The sequence below is a fragment of the Ambystoma mexicanum genome, chromosome 6q (genome assembly GCF_040938575.1).
Source record: "Ambystoma mexicanum isolate Mex_15411 chromosome 6q, UKY_AmexF1_1, whole genome shotgun sequence".
NCBI lineage: Eukaryota > Metazoa > Chordata > Amphibia > Caudata > Ambystomatidae > Ambystoma > Ambystoma mexicanum.
Genome location: NC_090937.1, coordinates 335,059,559 through 335,077,255, shown reverse-complemented (window position 1 = coordinate 335,077,255; position 17,697 = coordinate 335,059,559). Strand labels below are relative to the sequence as shown.

General features: G+C 41.4%; 1 protein-coding gene across 2 annotated transcripts in view; it reads right to left on the bottom strand.

Annotated features, from left to right (window-relative positions):
• LOC138516014 (uncharacterized) overlaps window positions 1-17,489 on the bottom strand; it is a 536,325-nt gene extending 518,836 nt beyond the window's left edge. For both annotated transcript variants that reach the window (XM_069630815.1, XM_069630816.1), the window contains exons 1-2: window positions 17,422-17,489; window positions 16,927-16,996 (exon numbers count right to left, since the gene is read on the bottom strand). The gene's annotated coding sequence lies outside the window, so the exon portion shown is untranslated. The remainder of the gene's footprint in view (window positions 1-16,926; window positions 16,997-17,421) is intronic.
• Between the last annotated feature and the right edge of the window lie 208 nt (window positions 17,490-17,697).

The following is a 17,697-nucleotide window of genomic DNA, read 5'->3' as shown; positions in this document are numbered from 1 at the left end:
GAGCAAGCCAAGCCCCCTGGGTCCAGCAAGTAAAACCCAGAGCTCGGAGCCCTTGCGGCGTGAATCCGGCGGAGTTAAGGGCGGTGCTTTGTTTTGTGACAACGCTGTTTTGCTGCTGTTTGGCTCTGGAGGCTCGAGGTCCCCCAATAGTGCGGAATAAGAACCAAGAGACTTGCCTCGGGGAGGGGAGCAGCGGAGGCAGCGGAACCACCTTGCGCCCAGGAAAAGAGTCCGTCCTTAAGGTAACCTACAGGCGGAAATCTTAAACTTTTTTCTGTGACCTGTTTTCAGCCTCATAGCTGTTCCTGTTGAAACCCACATTTGACTTAAAGCCAAGGAAGTCACCTGAAGTGGGGCTCGGGGGAGATCCAGTGGCAATCGGGGAGCCCTTTTAGAGGTGCTTGATATTGTCTAGACGGTAACGCCCCAACCCCCTTTTATTCTTGTGTATTCTTTGATTGGTCACCAGTACTCTGATAGTGGAAAAATAAAAACACTTCCTGTGCAAATGAGACTTCACAGCACTCCCATCTTGGAAAGTATGCCTGACCAGGAAGGTTCATATTTGGAGCAGGCTCAGGGTGAAGAGGAGGAACACGGGATAGCTGTTCCAAATACCCTTGCCCCAAACCCAACCCAGCTCACTCCCATAACTATACATGCACTTGTTCACACGCATGGTCAACAAACAGCCGGGGAAATCAACCCTATTTCTTTACTACAGAAAGGATGGAAGCAGGGTTTGGAATATACCATCACGAAAAAATCCAGAGCAGAATTAATGATCACTCTGCCAGAAAAAGAAATAAAAGTTTAAATGATGTAGAAGATCTGGTAGACAGTGCACGGCAACCTATAGAATGTTTACAAGAGGACAAAGATATGGTCCCTCTCCTGCAAAGGGATTGCAGAAAAAACATTGCACCAAACATTAACATCCAAAGTGAGGCGAGCCTGTCTACAATCCAAGACCTCCCAGACAGATTCTCTGAAGTCACTCAAGATGCCCCCCCACAAGCCAGTGAAAGCACATTGTCGGCTCTAAGCTTTGTGCTAAACTCCCTGGTTTTGGTATTTGAATTATTAAAAATGGAAGTTCAAGCCCAAGCCGGTGTTTTGCTGGAATTAACCAATGAGATGGCCAAAAGCGAATCAGCAATGGTTGGCTTGAGCAATGTCAATAGCATTCTGATCCCAACCCTTAAGGAGACCCAAGTGAAAGGTGTGAAACAAGGGCTCGACATGACACAAATCTTCCAGTTACTTAAAGCGGGGAAAAAGGAGAATGACACCAGACATGAGCTCCTAAAGGATCTTTCGGTGAAATTATCCAAACTCTCAAATCCTGGTTATTCCTCCATTGAAGAGGTCCTAGAAGGCAACCCAACATTCGACGACACTCCATTATCCAAATCTACCCTGGAAGAATTCCGGAGATTAGCAAATGTGGTTGTCGATGAGGACGTTGTGGCCATGGAAAGTCCCTTGGGGAATAAGGAAAAGACCTCTCAAGGAACTAATTCCACCGAAGCCACCTGGGCCTCAGCGTCCTGTCAAAACTATAAAGAAGGAGGTTAAAATGGAAAAAAGGGAGTAGAGTTCGGGCCAGAACACCTTTGCCACAGCAGAGAAGAACACAGAAAAAGACAAAAAATCAGAAAAATCCTGGTGTAAAGAATACAGGAGAAAACTTATTTTTGAAAAATGTGTCATTACCTGTGGATCACAAGACTTTGGGATCCTCCCCTCCTGCCATTCCACCCCCGAACCGACTCAAAGCACGGGCGAAAATCAAAATAGCACAACTGAATCTGCCTTGAAAAAATTGGGGAAAAAGAAGTCCCAACTGAGACAAAGCACAGGCCCAAAGGAAAATAAGATACTCAGTTCAAGCATTGGCCTGCAAACAGATCCAGTGAAATCCCCCCTTAAGGCCATGAGCAAGCAAAGCCCCAAAACAGGTCAAGCCAGTATTAAAATAGCCCCAACATTTTTGAGAAATATTGAAATCAGGGCTCAAAGAACCGCTGCAGATCTTGTAACTTCAAAGGAAGTCCCAAAGATTCCTGTGAAACTGGCACCAACTTTCCTGAGACCGATTGAGAATCCTGTGCCTCTCCTGGGAATAGGCCCTTCCAGTCAAACTTGACACACTCGAGAGGATGCACTGACAAAGACCCCCCTTAGTGTAAACGATACTTGGAACGGCCTAAGAAAATGTAGAAACTTGCAGCTATTCAGTAGCAGGAGTTTCATGGAGTAGCCAGAAGAAAAAACGTCTGAAGTGCCAGCTGAAAAGAAAGATCTAGATGTGTCCGACTACACAATTCCAAAAGTGTGGCTAAAGTTGACCGGCCATTACAAAAATAAATCACTTAGCAGATCAGTGATATTGTCTCAGATCCAAAAAATCGAAAACGTGTTCCTATTCACCTGTGAGGACATTGAATATGTAAAATTTTCATACAAAGGGGACAAGTTCATTGTGGAAATAGGCCTTCAATCACGAAAAGCGCAGCAAGCGTTATTCAATAACAGGAATTAGTTGGCTCGAGGAGGACTCATGGTATGCAAAACCATAGATGAGGACAAACCCAAAGGCCCTACTAACATGAAATGCTCTGGGGTTGGAGAAGGTATTAAGAAAGGTGGCATTGTTGGAGAACCAAATACACGTGCCTGGTTTCAGGTTGAAGTATAAACGGAAATCCAGAGATCATCTCACAAATCATCTTAAAACAAGGAGTGGAGGAAAATTGTCTTTAGGCAAAGAAGCCTGAAATTGGTATCCTGGAATACGCGAGACCCTAGTTTCCTGAAAGAAAAAAGACTGAAAGAGGTCCTTTTTGGGTCAAATGATATTTTACTACTTCAGGAAACATGGTTAGTAAATCCAATTGAGATCGAGGGTTTGTTCAATTCAAAATCTTCGTGCCTCCCAGAAAGCCAAAGGGAGACCAGCGGGGGGGCTGATAATTGCCCTCAAAAACTTTATCATCAAAAAGATACCTCCATTAAACAACAATAAAATGGGAATACCAGCCTGCAAAATAGAATTGAAAATGGACATTCCACATCCTGATGTGGCAATAATTAATATATACTGGAATCCTGCCAGCTCAAAACTCCAGCACTTTCTAGAAGCACTGGATTCATACTAACAGTGGTGAAGACTGAGCACAAGGGATCAAACATCCTCCTAGAAGGCGACTTCAACACAGATCACATCACCATTCATTTTAGTAAGTCCCGGCAAACAAAAAGGAGTCCATCAAAAAAAGAAAAACTGTGGAGGGACTTCCTGACTACTTGGGATCTTGAGATGCTACAAGAAAAGCCATGGAAGGCGATAAGGCCGGAGCAACTTGGCGCCGAGGGAACTCAGAGTCCACCTTGGACTATATCTTTGTCTCCTCGGGCCTATATGGTCTTCGCTCTAACCTAAACATAAAATTTGAGAGGAGTAGTGACCATGCAAGATTGGAACTCTCTTTTCCTGATATGCAAAAATATTGTCACATTAAGAATGCCCAAGAATTAGAGGGTCTCAAAGGAAGGAAAAATGAGAGTTTCAAAATACAAGCAAGGTGGGAAAACCCTAAATAAATTATTAGAAGAAATCCCGTCCTCGATCTGGAGTGATGAATCCCATCCTGAGAAATTTGGAAAATCTATTTGGTCCATACACCCACCAAGTAAAATAGGTGCCTTTGGTAAACATGATCATCTTCATATTTTTGATGAAGAAACTCAAAGGAAAAAGAGGAAACTAAGACAAACATTGCACCATTTAAAAAAATAAGCATTATGAACCCAACACACTCTCGCATGAACTGAAAAAAAAGCAAAACAGACTTATAGAAATTGTTCAAAAAACCAAAAACATCAAAGGTTGCAAGAAGATGGTGAATGAATGCTATATTTACTAAATGCAAACAACTCCAGAAACCTTTTGGCTGCAGTGGGTCAACTAGAGTCTGGGTTTAACAGTTCCCTGTGTAACCTAGTCACAGAACAAAAATGGGTGGAACATCTGTAAGAAAACTTTAAACCCACAGGGTCTCCAGAATTTATTTTGTCAACGGGATCCCCGCTGGTCCCTCACTTTTGATGAACATGACATCTTGGAACTAATATCCAATTCGTCTACATACAAAGCTGCAGGCCCAAATGGCCTGACCTATCAGGTCTTAAGAAACAACCCAAAACTCTGGGCTAAGATCCTCAATCGTTTCTCAGAGAAATCCTAAACACCAGGGTTTATCCCCCATCTTGGAAGAATGCACTTGTTATTCCATTTTTCAAGGGTGACGATCGGTTAAGCCCGGCAAACTACCACCCAATCGCCCTCCTTGACATAGACAGTAAACTCTTTATGCAGTCAAGGCAGATATTATCACACCATCAAACAGGCTTTAGAAAATGGCTCTCTACTAGTCTTAATGGGCTTATTCTAAATATGCTCAGTGAAAAGACAAACGAGAAAGAGGGCATCCCCCTTTCTGGGGCCTGGGTAGACCTATCTAAAGCATTCGATTATGTGGATAGATCCTTACTCTGGCGCAAACATTACAGTTGGGGGATTCCAGTCTCTTTGTTAGCAATACTAATCCACTTACATAAGAACACCACCATAAGATTGAGGCTGGATGACCAGGGACACCTGTCGGATCTTATAAATGTCTTCAAAGGGGTGAGGCAAGGCTGTCTAGGAGCCCCATTGTTCTTCAATCTTTTTTTGTCAGATTCGGGAGACTGCTTGTTTTCATCGGCGCTGGCCAGTCCAGTGATCAATGGGAGGAGGATGCACTGGCAGGCCTACGCGGACGACTTAGTCCTTCTAGATAGATCTGCGATTGGACGTTAGTGTCTCCTAAACAAACTCAGGGAATATGCTACCCTAAATGGGCTCTCAATCAATCCCCTCAAATCCAAGATCCTCATTTTAAAATATTCAAACAAGAAAATAGTATATGGAAATTGGGTGTTGGATGGGAAAGTAGTTCCCCATGTTGAGGAACTCATATATCTGGGTTATGAGATATTTGCCTCACCAGCCAATAACAAGGTCAATATGGCAATCATGTAGAAAGCCATAAAGATCATCCCACAAATGAAAAAACTGAATGCAAAATGTTGTAAATTTACTATTCTTCTGCTTATCAAGTTGTATACGGCCAAAGCAGTTTCAGTCCTACTCTATGGCCTGGAAGCAAAACCTCTGCTATATCACATAAATTGTAACAACCTAGAGGGCTTCCTTTGGAACAAATCCTTAGCACTCACGATGTGTACTCCATTATCGAGTCTTCGCTTTGAATTAGGCTTAGTTTCTCAGGGATGTCGAGCAGACTGGAAAATCATTTCACTATTTCGCTAAATAGCCATAGCAGGTTAAACTTCCCTCTTCTCTGATGTGAATGAACATCTTAAAAATTCAAGATCTCAGTTACTTCTTGGCTTGGAGAAGAAAGTTGGAGGAATTCTGCTCAGGCTCGATCTGAACTTAGAAACCTTAGTGTCTAACCCTTTGAAAGTGAAAAGGTCACTAGAAACAAGTGATGGATTGACACAATCGCTGGAGTGAGGAATCTCAATCCTGCCAACCAATTCCTAAAGGTGGATAAAAAGTTGGGTTTTCTTCCTCACTATCTTCAAAAATTTCCAGACAAAGGTACAAGAAATAACTTCTTGAGACTCATGCTAAACTTAGCCCATACCTGGGAAATCTTGGCAAGAAGAAATCAGGGGGATCAAGCAAAAAGACTCTGTAGACATTGTGATTCTCCAAGCAAACAATCCCTAAGACACTTATTAATGGAATGCGAAGGAAGCTGGGAAGTCAGATTGTTGTTGCTTAGGAGATTCGTGGCCAAAGAAGAGGGCCTATTATCAGAGTCATTTTGGGACAGATTGATAGCTGGTCATGAGATCATGCTAACTGCAACAATCGTGGAAGTTTTGAAAAAATGCTCTATTCTATCGTAAAAGGAAGACATCTGCCATCTGAAAGAATGCTGCCCTGGTGTGATTAGTCCCCTTAGTAGCCTCTCAGCTTTTCTTGTTTTCTTTTTCTTCTTGCCTGTTTGTTTCAAACATAGGGCCTCATTACGACCCTGGCGGAGTGGGTTTACGCCAGCGTTATTCGCGGCGGACCCGTCCGCCCTACTACGAGATTCCGTAGCGCCATGGAGCGTTTTCCGCCTGGTTTTTCCGGGCGGAGAAATCCATGGCGCTACGGGACCTTGTCGTTAATTACGCCACCGTATTTTGAGGTGGCGTAATTAACGCCTTCCCCACTCCCATTATACCCTATGGGGCAAAAATGGGAATGGGGAAGGGTAAAATGGGGGATGGGGATTTACCGCCCCGCCAAGGTCGGAATGGGGCGGAAAATCCGCCATCCTCCATGGCGCTATCGGCAGCTTTCCGCCGTGCTCCGCGGTGCATTTAGCACCGCGATTTCCGCCAGGGTCGTAATGAGGGCCATAGTTCTTTTTGAAAAAGCTTTTTTTTTCTTCTTTACTTTTGTAAAGGTTTTTTCTTTTAAAACCAAAAACAAATAAATAATAAAATAAAGATGAGGCCATTTGATGTGGATGGTAGGCAGGATCATGCAATGAAGGACATATTGTAAAACAGAGCAGCAAAGGCGGAAAGATAGTTCCAAATGACAGTATGGGTGATCCTTTGAAGAAGACCATGCATTCCACTAGAATCCATTTGTTGTCTTTTAAGGACGTGTCCACGATGCATGTATTAATGTGAGTCGATCTGTTCCAAATGTACTGTATGATGCTATTGCACTAACCCCAATGTGGGAGTGCTCTGATTAAGCTTCAATGGTATTTGATGTCCAAGAGTGGCAGGAGGTTTATCAACCTATGTAGTCAGAAATTGATTTTCTTATCCACCATGCTCACCTACAGTGAGAAGGAGATGACTGAGGAAAATATTACACTGAGTTGTCAGACATAGTAGGTCAGCATTGAAAGTGGACCATACGTGTTTGACCAGGTGAACCTCACAATTAAAAAGCCCTTTGTTCTATCACTTCTTAAGCATAAAGAGCTGGACTTCATACACTCCTGGATCTTCCTATGATAAATACCTCAATATCATCCACACAAGGTTGGAAGAGAACAACCAATGAGTCAATAGGTGTCAGCAGGGGCTTCTGGTAGATGTTGTACAGACAAGGTGAGACTGACACACCTTGGAGTTTGTAGCAAGGGGAAACCTAGAAATTAGAGAGGGCATTCAACAGTTTCAAATGGGCAGGTATTCCCTTGAGGATTAACTCAAACACCCTAAGTGCATGTCTGCCAATTCCCATCACTTGCTGAAGGTGGCTGCTGAGGTGTTTTTTGTGCACGCCTCAGGTGAAGGCTGTACAACCACTAACCTTTAGGTAGTACATAGCACTTGACCAAAAAGAAAACCAAAGCTTTCTGAAAATAGTAGGTAACATGATAATGGAAGCCATGCTTAACACTCCAGGAAGGGGATGTAGGCTGACAAAAAGTTACAATTAATCCACACACAAATCCATAGAAAACACATCTGACTGATATACTGAAAATATACACATTTGTCATGTTACACATATATACCTCTATTAGTGGAATCGTACCAAAATGTCGCCCTCACAATTACGATGGCCGAAAATGCTTCATTCTTTTATTTTTACCCCCATACGCCACATATAAATGTGTGGGGGTATAGAATATAATATTAATATGGGGAGTTGCGGGGGGGTCTCCCTCTGCATATATATGTGGTGTAAAGGGGTTTAAAAAAAGTCGGCATTTCAGCCTTCGCAATAATCACATAGATCCCTATTAGTTGCATAGGTACTTGAGTAAAACCCAAAACATACTTTATGCTCTATAGTAAATGTCAATTAAGACACTCCACAACTCCACACCCATACAATACAATGTGGGGCAACTACCTAAGGATAGGCACACAACATATACTGAGAAGAGGATGGGGAAACCGGGAACCTGGCATTTTAACACACACTTGAAACACTGAGGACCTATGCAAAAACAGTGCATTTTCATAATTAATATAACCCTCTCTTGTTATATTCTGTAGATCCACTACCTGCAGGTAGATATACCACATGTAAAGTCAATAGGTGAGAAGAGAAGAGAACCAGAAATAATTAAAACATGGTTAAAATACGAGCACTGGATCACTAGGGACAACACAAAAAAAGAGATAGTATTCCTACACCTCTGGGACATAGTAATATGGAAATACAAATACACATTTTGCAGTTAATGATGCTTCTAGAGTGGTGGAACTATTACAGAACACAACCAGAGGCCACCATCAAATCCTGATTCACTTTAGCAACAATTACCAATGAATTACAGGGAAAATAATAATATTGTTTCCAAACATCTTACAGTGTAAATATGCATTCACAGTTAAAGATGTGCAGAGGTTGACTTTAAAGATGATGTAATAAATTCACAGCTAAGTACTAAAATTCCGGTCTTTACCCTAAAAATCCCAGGGCCCAAACTGGATGCAGATAAATTGCATAGGGACAGGGAAGTACCGCCAAAGTCCCTTTGGAAGAGTTTCAGTTAGTAGAAAGTTCCTATAGAAATAAATTGGACAAAGTCTGTTGGCAGTGTGCGTTCATGCGGAAACGTCAGGTAAGTCACTGTTCTACACAAGTGCAGCTTTGGTGACAAACAACCTCATAGGTGGCTTCAATTAAGAGAGCTAGAGGTTGGTTAGAGAAGTGCCATTGAGACACACTTCTGAAAAGTCTTGACCCCAGACCAGAGGGACTTCCAAGGGTGGGTATTAAGAATAACCAACCACACTAGGCCCAGAGTGAAGTACTCACAGTGCTGTCTTCCAGAAAGACGGCTCCTTTGAGTAAAAATAACACAGTGATTACAGAGAGTCTGTCCTTGGCCCATTTTACAGGATGTGATTCAACAGGGCCTGGAACCAAGGGTCAGTAATGACCTAACAACAGAAAATAAGATAAAAATACTCCTCCAACGAGGGAGGCCCTCAAGTTAGAAGCAAAAACAGTGGTGGGGAAGAACCTAGATAGGTGCTGGAACCAACAGGCAGGAACTGGTTGCTTGAAAGTTAATGAAGAGCTGATGACCTGGGGTGTTGGAGTCTCAACAACCTTGCTGGCAACTGCAGCTTCCAGAAGTAGCGTGGGAAGACGGTGGCATAACGGCCCAAGATGGTCCAAGCACAGAAAGGATGACCTAGCACACAAGTGGAGTCAGCAGGAGGATAGAGGAGGGCCAGGATGGATATCCAGGAGCAGAATACCCTAACTAGAGATCAGCCCAGTACAGAGCATTCAACCAGTATGGTCAAATGGGGTCCCAAGTTTACAGCAAGGTGGAAAATTGATGCAAATCGTCCAGCAGGTAATTAAGCCTGCTCTTCCAAACAATGCCTAAACAAGAACGAGTTAGATACAATGTTTCCCTTTAAGTACCACCAATCACTAGGGCTAACCAAAGTCAGCCCACCAATCACATTACTTCATCAGAGACAAAAGCTCAGGATGCCAGACCATATTGTTGGCCACTATTCTGCCACTCAATCCAGACTACCCCCACATGATGTGATATGAACAGCCCATGGACTTATACTGGTCTATCCCAAAGAAAGTCAATATGGAGGCTGCCATGTGGGCTCACAAAGAGCCCACATGTGCAGAACAGTTATTTTAAGACTACATTGCGGTTGCTTTTAACAAAGAAGAGCCCACAACAACATGATAGATAACAAGTCTTGACAATATACATTGATTGCCTAATGGATTTCAGAAAAGGTACATTTGGCTACTAATGTGGTAAAAAGACGTGCATCCTTTGTGAAGTCACAACTAAATACCAGTTGCTACAAGCGTGCTACCTTAAAGTAATGCAGGGTTACATAATAACCAAGGGCACAATAGGTTTCTTAGAAAGCACCCCGGGGACTGGGAACCTTATGGGTAACCTAGCACCATGTACTCAAAATGAGCATAAAAGGATTTCAGTGGCAGAGGAACTTCAGTAGAGATCCCTCTGACAACCAAAAATAGAACAATGATCCGAACTTCAATCTTTGATGTCCTGGGTGTTAGTGTTAGTCTTAACAGTGCACGGTGGTGGCGTGATTTATGGTTGCCTGGTTTACCATGCCTGGTTTACCATAACTGGCGAACTTCTGAGGGGTTGTAACCATAACGTACTTTTACCAACGTTTTTTAACTGAATTTCACATGTTTTTATTAGTGCAATTTAACCATAACGTCCCTTTAACACATTTTTTTCTATGAATTTCATATGTTTTTATGAGTGAAAATGTTTCATTTATTTATTGTGCATTTGTAAGGTGCTTATACTGTAAGTGATGTTACATCACTCTATACAAGTTTTTTATAATTCATCTTTTAACATATATGACTGAACTGTAAACCTCCTTTGACAAACACATTTCTTTCAACGCATACTGATGTGTGTCATTATCAGCAGCGCATTTTGTGGATGCAAGTCATGGTGTAATTGCCATGGGCATGAGGCTCGACCATGACCTCAGCCCCACCAAAACATCCCCGTTATTCACTGCACCTGCCCTGCATCCTATATCAGTGTCCACTATAACCTCATAATCTGACCAATGGCCAGTGCGCATGGCGTGCATCATGGCCAGTCTCAACAATCAATGGGGCATGGGCTTCGGCCATGATGCATCACCCAATTGGCAAATCCGATATAGACAGTTGTCCTTGCTGATGGCCAGCCCCGCTGCCCAGGCAGCAAAGTTATATCACAATTTATTTTACTTACTTTTTGACACTTTCTAAAAAGGTAAAACACAGGATAGATTTGCAAAAGCATGATTTCTGGTCCTTGCTGATGCTACACGCGCAAGTCTCCTGCAATCCCGTCCAGCACTTGGGGCAGCAGCCGCAAGCAGAATTTATTTTCCCATTTAAACCTATAACTTCGGCCATGCCACATGCCCCAATAAGCAAATCAGAGTACACATTTGTCCTTGCTCGGGGCCAGGCAAATTGCCTCGGCACCAAAGTGATATCAGAGTTTGTTGTACTTACATTTTGACACTTCTCGAAAAAATCAAACACAGGACAGATTTGCAAAACCATAGTTTGAGGTGCTTGCTGATGCTCCTCGTGAATGTTTGCCGCAATCCTGTCCAGCACTTCGGGCTGTAGCCACAAGTAGAATTTTTTTCCCCTTTCAAACCTGTCATGATTTCGAAGAACTTTCATGCCCACTTGCCGGTCCCTCGAGGTAATGGGTAGTAGCAGATTGTCCTGGAAAATCTGACCACTGCCCATGGCCACAGGCTATACCTCAGTCAAAGTTATATCACTATTTTTTGTACCTGCATTATGACACTTTTAAAAAATAAAACACAGACACATTTGCAAAACCATGCTTTCAGGTCCTTGCCAATGATCCTTGCACAAGTTTGCTGTAACTCCGTCCATGTTTTATTTTTTGAAAAGTGTCAACATGTAGGTACAACAATAGTGATATAACCTAGTCTTCATTTGACAAAATCCATTCAAACTTTGCACAAACATTCAAGGTTGGGTCGATAATCTATTTACACACTTCTGTGCAGATTTGTCAAACAACACCAAAGCTGCAAGCCATCTAAAAACTTTGAGTTCCCCCTGCCTAATTTTGCCTCCTCTTGACACAATCCCACCAAACCTTGAAAAAGTATTCAAAATTGGGTCTAAAATCTTTTTGCAAACATGTATGCAGATTCATCAAACAGCACCAAAATTATAAGCCATTCAAACATTTTAGGACCCCCCCCCTCTAATATTTAGAAAATGACTGGATGGATTTACACCAAATTTACAAAAGCATTCTTTTGGTACCAATCTGCCGCTCCTGGCACAAGTTTAGTGCAAATCTGTACATCGGTTTGAGCTGTAGGCACAAGAAAACAATTTTTTCCATTGCATCTATGTGGATTTCCACAAATGTTCGGACCCCAGCTATAACTTTGCCTATACATACATGCTATAGGTCCTTTGTTTTATGATTTCATAAACCAACATCTTTTAGTGACATTGAGTGACATTAAAAATACCTTGTTGTACTAGGTGTGTCACATGCCAATTAGCACTCTTTTTAAAATGTTGCACTTCCAGTATATATTGTAGTTTACACATTTTACTGAGAAAGTTCCATTAACAAAACCTACAATGACCACTCTGGTACAATAATACTATACTCTTTCAAAAAACATATTTGTCAGTAAGGGGAGCCGTACAGATAGCAGCAATTTGGGTTACTGGCTCCTTTACATGAAGAAAAAAAAAGCATGTTGGGACATCAGAATGACTATAGATGTTTAGATTTGACAAGCATGTCTATGGTAAACTGTTTTGTTTGAATCACTAACTACATGCAGAAAACTGTGCTTGGTGATCATTTACTTTTTCCCCAACACTGACAAACCATGAATTATAAATGTGCATTTGAATAGTCTCAAAATTTAAATGTGGGATAAAATAGATGTAACATCTGTCACACCGCCATGCAATGGCATTGAACAAGGTGTCAATTTAGGGATTCAGATTGTCCTCCTTGGAGCAGAACATGACATATGATGGCACTATGCCACCAATGTCAGCCTTTCAGGGATAGTTCTGAAACAAACCAAGCAGAGCGCTAACCTAATGGAAACTTTAGAATCACTGGCCCGACATGTGCCTCAATCTGCCCAAGTACCACCAGCCTGTCATGGGTGATCCTGACACATGACATTCCTTCTCTTGCATTCACTTTATAAATATGTATTTTCTGACTGCAGTAGGTTTGTATGTTGATTTCCTCTGCCTGGGAAATGCTTTGCCCACCAACTAGTGAAAGACGTTGTTACCTAAATAGAAACAAACACTGAATAGGTCAAATCCATTTCACTTTAAGCTGAGTTTAAAATAGCTAATCAAAAAGACATTGATCATAAATATTACCTAATAAAGCATGCTAATCCCAATGGACACCCGGTCCTAAAAAGGAATATAGGGGAGATGTTAACAAGAAATGATTCCACTGCCAGCCACAATCAAAAGCACAACTCCTGCCAAGAAGGGATATGGATATACTTATAAGAATATGGCCAAACCAAGGCATTTGTACAACAAGGTAATTTTCCCCTCGGCACACACCACAACATTTATTTTGATTCCTCAAAGTGGTGCATTAGCATCCCATTGTATCTAAAACCTGAGAAGGTCAAATCACAAATTATAAGAACAATATAACATGCGTGAAATGTAATAAAATATATCATGATATAATTTGTAAATACACATTTGTTACTTTTAGAAATGGATTACCATTAAATGATCGAAAAGAAAATACCTAGAGAGAAATGACTGAATTTATTTTGGTCTAATTCTTTTCTAATAATGTGGTGGGAGACCTCCCACTCGCCCCCCTTCCTCCTGACTTTCCTATAACCTTAACCCACCCCACATCTACAAATTATAAAAAATTTACAAAATGCCTAACAAATTCGAACATTAGGTATTGCTCATTAGATATTGTTGGATTCAATTATTTCTGGCTACTATTAGACATGGCTTCCAGTCAAGCTAGTAGTTTCAAGTGGATTATTTCATCATTAAATATGGATCCTTTCAACAGGGGCTATAAAGGAAGTAAAATGCTAAAAGGGAGTTTCTTATGTAACGTTTCACTGTAAACAGTTTTTTTCTGATTATTGAAAATTGATTTACTGGATTTGTTGGAGAGAATGAACTATTCTCTTGCAGTACTATTCCGATCGATAAAGTCCATCTCTGTATTGCTGTAAATCATAATTCTGTCAGCTTTTGTGCAATTTAAAGTTACATTAAAAATGAGTTAGGAATTAATCCTCCCCCATGATATGGATCTTGTCATAGGTATAACAATTTGATTAGCCACATTGAAAATGAAAGATATCTGTAGGTCACACAAAGGCATTTAGCAATGTTGGCTCTTAGATATGAACTAGATATTACCTTATGTGTCCCTGGTTGCATAGTTTCAGAAAAGGAATTGTGATCATCTAATGGAGAATGGTCAGTAAAGGGAAATCAGTCTTGCTCTGAGATATTTCATGATCTCACTGCTAATGTTCCCATCAAGGTACTGCTCCCACACAGCATGCTCACAAGTAGTATGCTTTGCTACAAGTTTGCTGGCTGTTTTAGGGTTAAGCCTCAGCAGAGCTCACTTCAGACGAGGGCTTATTAATATTGTGAGATCCCCCCATGTTGGGTGTGGTCCTATCGCTAGGCTTTTTAATGAGAGTTCATATTATTTTGACATCACAGTCTTCAGCTTCATACAATGTCTTAATCCTTACTACATGCTCAAATTGAAAGATACCCAAGGCACAATACGGGCGATGCAGTACAGTGCTATTGAGGTAGAACAAATATCAGCACACTGAGTGGGTGCCGCAGCCAGTCAGCTTATCAGATCACAGGATGAATCCAACGATCCAACGTCGCATTTTGATCAAGCTCAAAGCTGCGAGTGCCTGTCCACCATCTCCCCCTTACCTCTCCTTCAGTCTCTGCTCCTTCCTCTGCTTTCACCTCTCCTCCCCACCCCACTCCAGTTACCTGTTTCCTCTGGTGGCTGCTGCACCAACACTGTGGCTCCTGCCTTCCGTACTGTCAGCGAAAATGAAAGAGGGGCTGTGCATGGAGCCCAACCTTCCATCTCCATGGCGTCCATCTTAGAATAGTATTTTATTTGAATGAACTGGACGCCATATCCCATGCCCCATTCATCCAAATACAACAGATTGCTAAAACCTAGCATGCTAATAGCAGTAACAATCAATCCGTCTAAGATCTTGCCACATTCTAAAGCAGAGTTCTGCAAGCTGTGGCTCTCCAGATGTATTAGCCTATGTCTCCCATGATCCATGACCATAGATTATGATGACTAGGGTTGATGGAGTTGCAGTTCAAAGCACCTGGCATATAACCTCTAGACAACATTTGCGCTTGAGTACATGGGAGATGGGAAAACCTGAGGGGTGTGGTGGTCAAGGGTTAATATAGGCCAATTCATGGCAGGTCTTTGGGTGCCTAAACATATGCATTACATCTCTTTCAGGATTGGAACATAGATATTTTAGGCAACTGGTTTGTAATTTAGCAATCACACAGAATGCAGAACCTGAATTGGCAAAGACTGGATAACCAGTCATATATACAATCAAAATATATATATATATATATATATATATATACTGAAAAAACAACAGGCATGCAGACACAAACAGTACTGAACTTGAAAAAGAATCCTTTGGAAACTCATTTTTTTTACGAGTGTTACATGTACATACATGTCCTTCTAAACATATTTTTCAGTGCTTGTCAGGATGAGTCTATCGTGGCTTTTTTAAAGGCACAACGTCTTATATTATATTCTTCAGCTTTTAATAGTCTCTTAAATGACTATTCCTCTGCTAATATGGCAATCACCACCGCTTCAGGTGGTGCAAATGGCCACGAGGGCTTCGGAAAGTGCTGTGAGCCATTACCGGCCATGTCTGCCCATTGACAATGGGGTGATAGTCATTCGTACCCCAGGGTTAATTAGGGGTGTGAATGCCTTAAATTGTGTTCTTTGCAAGATTAACTCTGCGCTTATTGCTAGCGCCCATTCACCCGAAAAAAAAGAAATGATGCCCGGTGCCGTAGGAAAAGGGACTTAGTCCCTTTTTGATTGCTAACACAGCCGTTGGCAGGAGGAGCACCGAAACGAGAGCGCAGAGCTCCGGTCCAGCAGGTAAGGGGGGAAATAGAGGGGTGTGGTGAAAGGGTAAGGTTTGTTTTGTGGGGTGGGTTTGGGGTGGGGACCTAGGGAGGCAACAGGGAGAGGCTCTCTGTAGCCTCCCCACATTTAAGATGGCCCACCTGGGGAAGGGCCTCAGGTAGCTAGAAACAGCAAGCAGTACATAGAGTATTCTCACCCTCTGTTCCATCCACCTGATTGGCTGAGCGCCCTTCCACAGTTGCAAACATATGTTTACTCCTGCTGACAAGAACTTGTGCATTCTCTCATTTCCCAGGCAATGACTAGCTTTGGTGATTGGAGAGCCCAGATCACAGTGGTCAAAGCACAGTTCTGTTCTCCCTATGCAAGACTCTCAACTGTTCCTCTGCACCCACTGGGAGAAAGTTGTAATTTAAACTCTCATAAAAAGACTTGGACAAAGATAAAACAGTCGTAAAAGGTTACTTATCACGCCACCTTTACGGGTCCAGCCAAGAAACACAAGCTGTGATTTAAAACAAATTGTACTGCTACTTTCATTAAAGAAGACACAATACAGACTGTTCATATCAAATCTGTTTGAGTCGGTGATGTTGTGCAAACATTTTTTTTTTTGCATAAAAGGTTTCAATGGAACATTCATGTGCTAATTATGGTCGTTGGCATAATTTGACGGTGGAGAGTTGGAGAGTTCTTACGTTTACACTGTAACGTAGTATTTGTACACACTCAGAAATCATGAAATGAGCCCGTTTTTTTTTTAAACCTTAAACTTATTTTTAATGATTTGCCCTTAGTGATGACACGTGTTTCGGCTATTGAAAGCCTTTCTCAAATCAGGGCTATTTGTGCTATTATTAACAAATCCAAGAACACATAATATGATTTGTACAAACATATAGACAAACATATATACAGTTACACCGAGATTGAGGGTTGGAGTAGGTAATTTGACAATAAAACAATAAAACAAAAAGAAAGAAAAAATAATAAATAATTTGCATAGTCAGTATCATAATAAGGAATCATCAAAAGAGCCATGACACATTGATACCATATTATTCTCATATGGCCTGTTTTTTAAAATATAACTTATATTTCACTTTACCTTCGCAGCTTTAAGATATTTGTATTCCTTTTTTCATTTGTTTGAGTTCCTTTTATATAGGGTTCAATCCCTGTGAATGAATGTCAAAGTATTGTAAATTGTCTGCCCTTGCTAGACTGCTTATTTTTCCAAATATACTATGTGTATGCTAAAATTGTCTTAAATGTGCACATTGCCTCTTAATAATGTGCATATGTATGAGATAGTTACATATTTCAATACACCATCGCAATACGCTTGTGTCCCATTTTAAATGTTACATTACTGCCAATATAAATTCTATCCACATTACATTCGATCTCTTGAGGCGTCTGTTTATTTGAATTGAGATTATCTATTTAGCAAAATTCCACTGTTATTTTTCCATGTTTACATTCTATTGCACTTGCGTACTGTGTGTGCCTCTCATGCGTTCGTATCCGCTGCCTTTCAACCTTGTATTCTACGTATGTGCGCGTTTTTATAGTTATTTTGAAAACAGCGATGATCTCTTACCTCGGAATCAAGCCCTCCGGCTTCCCTCAGGTTCGCAGTGCTGCTCGCGTACTGCTCTCTCACTCACCATTTTAGAGAGCCTTTGTGAGTTGCCTCGGCAACCGACAACGCTCCAGTCCTTCCTCTGTGCCTACTACCACGTCCTGCTTTTTGCAGGCGCCATATTTTGGGAAAGTGAATACCTTGCTGCTAATGTTAGCCTACTTTAATGTGCCCTTGTCTAATCATTTCAATTTAAAATATTTGTATAAGTAATTATAATCATTGTGATTATGT